We start from the raw sequence: 7555 nt of genomic DNA, 5'->3' as shown, positions 1-7555 counted from the left end.
CCATGTACCAGTCAAGGCTGGAGGGTTTAATCTTTCGCAGGTCAGTGGGGTCAGTATAATTCTGGCATCACTGAGAAATGGATTGTTCTGCTTGCTAGCACTGACAGTTAACCACAATGTTTGTGCTTGTAGGACAGACTTATCATGGTTTTCTTAGGTAACTCAGGTTTCTGGGTTTGCACCATATGCGATGCAATAAACAACACTGGTTGGGTTAAACTGTGGTTGGTTAGTCTGTATCTCAGCGTGTTGTGCAGTGAAGGGGAAAAATTCCCCATGACCCAATTTACGAGTGGAGACCACACAATCTGCTTGATCCAAGTTCATCTGAACCTTGATCCAAGTTCATCTGAACGTTGGGGACAGACCACAAGGTTCTGCCCCTTAAGGAGGGTTCAAACAACCTTTATACAGTTGAATCATAAATGCTGACCAGTAATGATGTCACATGCCAATAATCTTATTTTCAATAACATGGGTTAGATTTTCCACTTATGGTGATAATAAAATGGAGGTTGGCACAAGTCAGCTTTTGTAGTCAGTTACTTTCTAGTTTCAATCTGAAAATACAAGTGCTGATTTAAGATAACTCATGAGCCAGCATCTGCAACTGCCTAAGAAAGCTATTAAGGAGGCTTACTTGAGTTCAAGAGCCTTGATAGTTTGGAGGCCTTGGTTCAGGTATTTGTTTTACTCCTTCAATTCCCCCCTTTGATGCTGGAATTGGGAACCTGTGCCAAAGCTCCATAGTCCTGATAAGGGGCTCTGGGCACCATGGGCACACAATCACCCGTTTCGTCAGAGGTAAGTAAGAGAAGTATAGATATGGGCGGTCGGTAGCGGCGACGGTTTGGGGGGTGCAAGTTTTGTTTTGAAAGAGTGTTTTTTTTTTTACTCCTTCAGCAACTCTAGCCACAAGTTATTACTGTGCAATACTGAAACATAAGCACTCAGATTTGGACCTGCAATCCACTCAGGAGTTGCTTGCCGGGTACATCAAAAATGCCTGACCAGATTTTGTCTCCAGCAAGGGTGACTGCAGGGTATGGTCAAAGCAGTCACGATGGTGGTTGCGGTGGTGCAGTTGAAGCTCTGCCTGTGATGCATGTAAAAAATGAGTCAAGCTTTGCCCCGTTGCAGACACCATCCTAACGTTTTCCCATACCCGGCAGACACCCCTGCTTTAGCCTCTTGCCAGCGAAGCCCATCTGCAGGGATGCCTTCCAAGTCCAGTCAGGCTTTAACTATACCTTGTGAGCAGTCAGCGTTTACCTGGATCGACTCCTTCCTGCAACTCCATTTCTCTCCCTTCTTCCTCCCACTTTTCAAATTCTGACAGGCTCCTGAAACCTTCCCCAACCCAAACTGGTTGGGAATTGAGCAAATCTGAAAAGCAGCCATTTGGGAAGGCTACATGGAGTAAGATTTGCCCCATAAGTCCCTCATACCTACGTGCTTTTTTCATCACTACACCATAATGCCTGATGTTTTATAGTCTAGTCCTTCCTCCTCCCGTTATTGCTCCCCCAGGACCTTACTTAAGGGCAGTCTTAATACTCTTCTGAATCTTGGCCTGAGTCTTTCTCTTCCTACTCGTTCTATTCAAGTTCTTCAGCCCAGCTTCCTGACATGTTTGAGGATCCATCCAAGGTATTTCTTCCTTCCAGACTAAATTTCTCTCTCCCCAGTCCTTTTCTAAAATCCGTTCCATATTTTCTTTCCTACGTGATGTATTGTGTACGCCTCCCAGGTGTATCCGTCACTTCTGGAATCCGCTCCGATTTTTTCCTCCCGCCTTCCCTAGCCCTGAATAGCCCTGGCCGGCTTGCCGGCTGCCTCGCTCGTCACCGTTGCCTCCCGGTCCCTAGGGAGCAAAGCAAGCAGTTAGCATCTCCGCCGAGCGCCCTGGCTAGTAGTTCCGGGCTTTGTGGCTGAGGGTCTCGCACAGGGGTCGGGAGGGATTAGCGCGCTCGCTGCCGCGCGCTCGCCTCCGGCCTTTCTTCCCCCTTCAGTCACCTTCCTTTTGCATCGACTTCCCCCCTCGCCTTGCCCGAGCGGGTCCGCCGGGAGGGGGCGTCCACCGCGAGGAGAGAGAGGGAAAGAGTGTTGTGCCAAGGGGAAGGCGGCAGGCAGCTGGAGCCCTCGCTCCACGGGGAGACGCAGGGGGCTGCTTGGAAGCCAGCGATTGCGAGGCGACAGCTGGTGCCCGGCCGCCTAGAGCCCCAGGTCCCCTCCGTCTCCTCGCGGCCGGTGCCCGTGGTGAGCGCGCGCGTGCTTGTTTGTGTGCACTGGGGCGGGGGAGCAGAGCAGAGACGAGCCGAGCCGAGCCAAGCTGAGCAGGCAGACAGAGCCCCCACCCCGCCGCCGTCGCCTGCGCTCGCGCGTGTGAGTGTGTGAGAGGGGGGTGGATCTTGGTTCGTTTGCCTCCGCCGTCTCCAAAATGCCCAGACTGCTTCATACGGATGGCTCTATTTCAAGATTTCCTTTGGCAAAGCTAGGCGAGGGGCATCGCCTTGTGGAGGCGTCCGCCAGTGACATCTCATCGGAGGAAGGAGGGCTTTGATTTGGCCCTTCTCTCCCTCCCTCCTCCCTTCTTCCTCCCTTCTGCTATTTTCTGAGGGGGCGGCTGCAAACAAACAACAAAAAAATAGGGACATAGTCGATTTATAAGAGACGCCCCCTTCCCTTTCTTTCTTGCCCGCCCCATTTAACACGCCGGCCCACCAGGGGCAAAAACAATCCTAAATCCGGACGCGTCGTTCTCAGTGTGTGTGCGCGCCCCCCTCCCCGCTTCTCTGAAATTGACGCCCCAAGGGGGAGCGATCGGAAGAAGATCGAGATCACGCATCCGATTGCCTCGTGTTTCCTAATATCTGCGGGGGCTCAAGCCCTGCCATTCCGGCGGCAGGATGGATTAGAGATCTCTGAATGGAGGAACCCGAGAGGACTGGATCGCAGAAGGTAAGGAGAACGAAGCTTGCGTTCGCGGGTGGGGGGTGCGCGCGGGGTTGCTGTATTGGTGGAAATTGAACTGCCAAATTGTATCTCTCTCCCCCCCCCCCCCCCCCATTCATCAGTGACTCTGTTGGCCTCGGACACCCGGAGAAATCGGATGGATGGCGAGTCTATTTGCAAGAGGGCGCTGGTAGTTTTTGGCAAGATGATGATGATGGTGATTGTTATTATTATGAGGGAGAAAATAGGATATTATCGTCATCGTTACCTGAGCTTTCTGCTTGATCTCTCTGCCCCCCACCCTCCCCTTCGGATACTGCTGGACCTGGTGTTTGATAAGCGTCTCTCATGGACTGGCTTGCTTTGCGCCGTGAGACTTGAACGGGGGAGGGGGTGTTGCTGACTGAACTACGAGGCTGGGAGGAAGAGACCGTTTCCTCTCTCCCTCCCTCCCCCTCTTCTCCCCCCCCCCCATTTTCTCTGGAGATTTGCGATCGAGCAGACAGGGGTTTTGCAAGTGAGGGTCCTTTTCGCCTACGGGTGAGGCGGCCGCCTATCCTTCGCTCGGTTTCTGTGGGTGCCCAAGACAAAGCCCTCTGCAAAAAAAAATACCCTGCTCTTCGTCGCCGGTACTGCGGTATTTCCTCCCCCTCGATTTTGTATATATGTTGGGGGGAGAAGAGGAAGGGAAATTGCCGTCAAAATACCGTAATGCACAAAGAGGAGGGTAGGGCAGTTTCTGGTGATCTCTCCTCGAGTCTTATTCTCTTCCCCGCAGCCCGTCTCCCGGCTCATTTTGCTGCAGCGGGGGAAAAAGGACCCGGAACCGGGTTAGCATCGCGGCAACGGTCCGTTTCTTGTAATTATCCCCTCGCCCCAAATTTCTCTGATACGTGTCTATATGTAACAACCAGGTTTTAAAGGAAGAGGGGGCGGCGGGCATACACGCGCGCGCAGATCTCCCCCCCCCCCCCACGTATAGTTTCAAGATGGGGAGGAGAAGGATGCAGGCGGAATGGTTAATCGGGAATGGGGGGGGGTGCAAGGGCTTGTTGTGATGGCTCTGGAGCTGTGCCATACTCCCCCTCAGTGCCTACCCCACCCCCAGTACATTGCTGGAGGGGTAAGTGGATGTGCCCCTTACTTCACCTCAGGCCAGGCCTTTCCCAAGCAGCCCCCTTATGACAGCTGAAGATCCCTGAGCTGAAAATATGGCTGAGGATCCAATTCTGAGGCAGCCCGGCCTGATCTTGATCTGTCCATAGAAAGGTTTTCTGTGAATGGAGGATGTGAATGCCACACGCGTACACACATACATCTTGGTGTCTTGTATAATATCTCCTGATTGTCTCTGCCCCATAAGAAGGAAAGGCTGGCAAAGAATTGCGGGGCAAGTGGGCTATCTGCAAGAAACTTGGCTTAAAATTAATGCATCTGTTCAAGTCTATTCTCCCCCCCCCCCCCCATTAGCTGACAGCCATGATTATTAGACTTCCACTGATTTCATGATGGGAGTGGATATGGGATCAAATTCTCTCTGCCCCCCTTCACCAGCATTATTCCCAAAATTACACTGATGGAAAAGTAAGATGGTAGATTGATTGCTGCAACACAGTTTGATTTAAAATTCTTCACAGGGCTGAGAGGTAGAAGGAGGAGAAGAGATTCAGATTCAGTTTTACAGTGCTCTGAGCTCTTTCCTAATCTGGCGAATATAGAGGCTGTGGAGTTGTAATTATGAATGTTTTTACAGTATCTGAAAATGAAATGGCTAGAAAAAGGGGCTGTGTGTGTCTGTGTTTGGGAGGGATTGGCTGGACTGATTGGCAAAAGGAAAGGGTGAATACAAATGTCAATAAACCAAAAGAAATGTAAATAAAGGGGAAATAGAAGCTCAGAAAAAGTACTGGTTAGAAATCATGCTATCCTCCCATCATCTCCCTCTCCAAATTTATTGTGCGTAAAAACTCTCCCCCACTCCCCAATTTCCTGTGGCAGATTTCTGCTTTCAGTGGTGATTGAATAGTCTGCCTTCTCCCCCCTCCTTGTGAACCATAAATGTCTTTTCACTGTGTTGGCTTGCTTGGCAAAGGTGAGGAAACTGGAAGATGTCAAACAATAGTTCTTGGGGGAATGACAGCACACAAGGCTTGTTAAAAGGGAGAGTTGGCAGCAAGAAGCAGAAGCTGGCCTTGCTTTTCTGAAATCTCTAAGTTAGGCACTGGGATAAGAAGAAAATCTTCTGTTAAATATTTTCATTCTGCTCTGAATCCTCTCTATCTGCCTCCTCCCCTCTGCCTGTCCAGCCTAACCCTGATCCCCACGCTTGACTCGGAAGACCCTGAGAAGATGATGTAGATCATCATTACCACCTTTTTGATACAGCAGACTGTATACGTACCCACCCATCTATGCCTGAGGGAGCATTGTCTTGGAAAAGTGGGGCACCAGTCCATTCCTGTTGGAGAATTCTCGCATGGTAGGGGAGGAGAAGGCAGAGCAAAGCAAAGCAAGAGTGGCTTTAACAGCCTCAGAGGAGATCTGCAGCAGGAAAACTAAAGGCAGAATGTTATAAACAATGAGAATTTAAACCTACAGTATTCTTTTTTTCTAGAACAAGAATAAGAATGGTTTATGATCCCACTGCTGAGACAGGAAGATCATGTGTTTGATAGGATTAGGAAAATTTGGGATAAAACTTCTGGGTTCCATTACTACTGAATCTACTGCTCCTGAACACTGTTGCCTTTGGACCCATGGTTCAGTTTCAATAGCTGGGTGCCCAGGAAGTTAGGATGTCTGGCCTGGAAGTTCTTCTCTCTAAGCTGGATGTATTTTACCTGGTTGTGGTTGTTCCAAATTAATCTTCCACTAGTCAAACAGTGCTCGTCATTAATTACAGCCATGAATTCTACGCAATTTTGTTGTGAGAATTTACATGTCTTTCATGTTAAGCTGGCCATGTTATGGGTCAGGTAAACCACAGGGGCAAATTGTGGGATTGGGACTCTCTGGCTGTGTTTGCACCAGCTAAAAGATGCAGCCACTCCTTCCCCCAGTTAATTAACTCAACATTCCATACCAGTCCCACACAGCACTGGATGGCAGAATCTGTTACATCAAATTGTAGAACGTGGATTTTCCAGGATTTTCTTAATCTGAATAGTGAGTTTTGCAATCCAGGGACGTGCTGAATGCATACATTCCTGACGTGAGATGCAGGACATGGAGATCTAGCTGATAGGACCTCTTCCTCCAAACAAGTGCATCTGCTCTCTTTCTTACTTTTGAGAAGCATGCCTCCAGATTTGTTGCGCCCATGGAACATTTATGGCATAAGCAAGCTGGGTATTCTTTGGGGTTTTGTGCAAATGGACCAAGACTCCTGCTTGGTTTCATTTTCCATGAATCAATAAAGATGGATTTCCTGGTGGATATAAATCGGCATTATTCTCTTTGAACGAAGGGGCGCTATGCTACTTAACACCAGCTGGAGGTAGGCAGCCTTTTGCCAAACCCATTTGTGCTGTGGCTCTTGTGGTACATGCACAATCTGTGGCAGGTCCTTCACTTATATGAGCCTGTGACATTTGCCTGGAGCCAGAATCCTTTTATTTTAAAGAACCCCATCTTCTGAAATTGACCCTGCAGTAGAAAAACGCCTCTGAGCAGGGAGCTTTTCAATCAGATCTAAATCAACATCTCTCAGCATAGATGCAACCTTGCCTTAGACATTTCAGCAGTTCCTAAGGCTCAAGGGAGTCCTGGATGTTGGTATCCATGTCCCTTTGTACCCAGAACCACTGATGTGACTGGAAAAATTCTTTCTTATGCTTGATCACGTGGGATCCAGATTTCAATAGATTTCAGCCATTTGCAAGCTATTGAGTGCTTTGTTGGAGTTAAGAAGTCTTGATTTTCCAAGGGAGATGGGAATCTAATGAGTTGTGTGCGAGCTGACCACGAGCTTTAGATAGGAGAGAGAACATTTTAAAATGTATTTTCTCTCTGTGTAATTTTAGAGAGTGTGGGTGTCCCCCTCTTAGTTTATGAACATAGGATTTCTTTAAAAAAATTACTGTATTTAAGAAGCCAAGAAATGGGTAGGTGTCTCAAGCTGTGTTACCTGTGCCTTGTATGGGGGTGGAGATATTTCCCCAGAGGTTTCCTGTGTAGTGCTGAATATATTAGTGTTCTGTCATCTGTGCTCCAAGCATCCATCTATGCCTATGTGCATACATGGTGAATGCATCCCTGTTTTTTTAACAAGATTATGCCTGTGTATGTACTCTCACATGTACGTGCACACTCCCTTTTTCATGTTCTCTGATTGGGGTGCCCAGTCTTAGCAAGTCTGTAGGGATTTTAAGCAGTATGTTGAGGATGATTAGGGGAGGGAGTTGGATTAGTTGGAGTGAAGCAGATTCTCAGATTCTTTTCCATTGTTGTTGTTCCCTTTATCACTTCAAGCATTGTGTTAACAGCTAAACCCCTGTGCCTATCTCCCATACCCAGAGTCCTTCAGCAGTGTCATTGTCAGAGAACTGTTGGAGCCTCAGGATCTGGAAGAATCCAACATGAAACCTTCCAAACCCATCTT

General features: G+C 48.6%; 1 protein-coding gene across 2 annotated transcripts in view; it reads left to right on the top strand.

Moving 5' to 3' along the window:
* The first annotated feature begins 2103 nt into the window (after positions 1-2103).
* The window catches only part of ADGRL1 (adhesion G protein-coupled receptor L1), a 138962-nt gene continuing 133510 nt past the window's right edge, over positions 2104-7555 (top strand). For both annotated transcript variants that reach the window (XM_088133555.1, XM_088133558.1), the window contains exon 1: positions 2104-2961. The gene's annotated coding sequence lies outside the window, so the exon portion shown is untranslated. The remainder of the gene's footprint in view (positions 2962-7555) is intronic.

The sequence above is a fragment of the Python bivittatus genome, unplaced genomic scaffold (assembly GCF_059951505.1).
Source record: "Python bivittatus isolate LINGU-HERP-01145 unplaced genomic scaffold, Pbiv_v1 ctg000080_np1212, whole genome shotgun sequence".
Classification (NCBI taxonomy): Eukaryota; Metazoa; Chordata; class Lepidosauria; order Squamata; family Pythonidae; genus Python; species Python bivittatus.
Note: the sequence above shows the minus strand (reverse complement) of the source record. Positions and strands in the feature narration are given on the sequence as shown.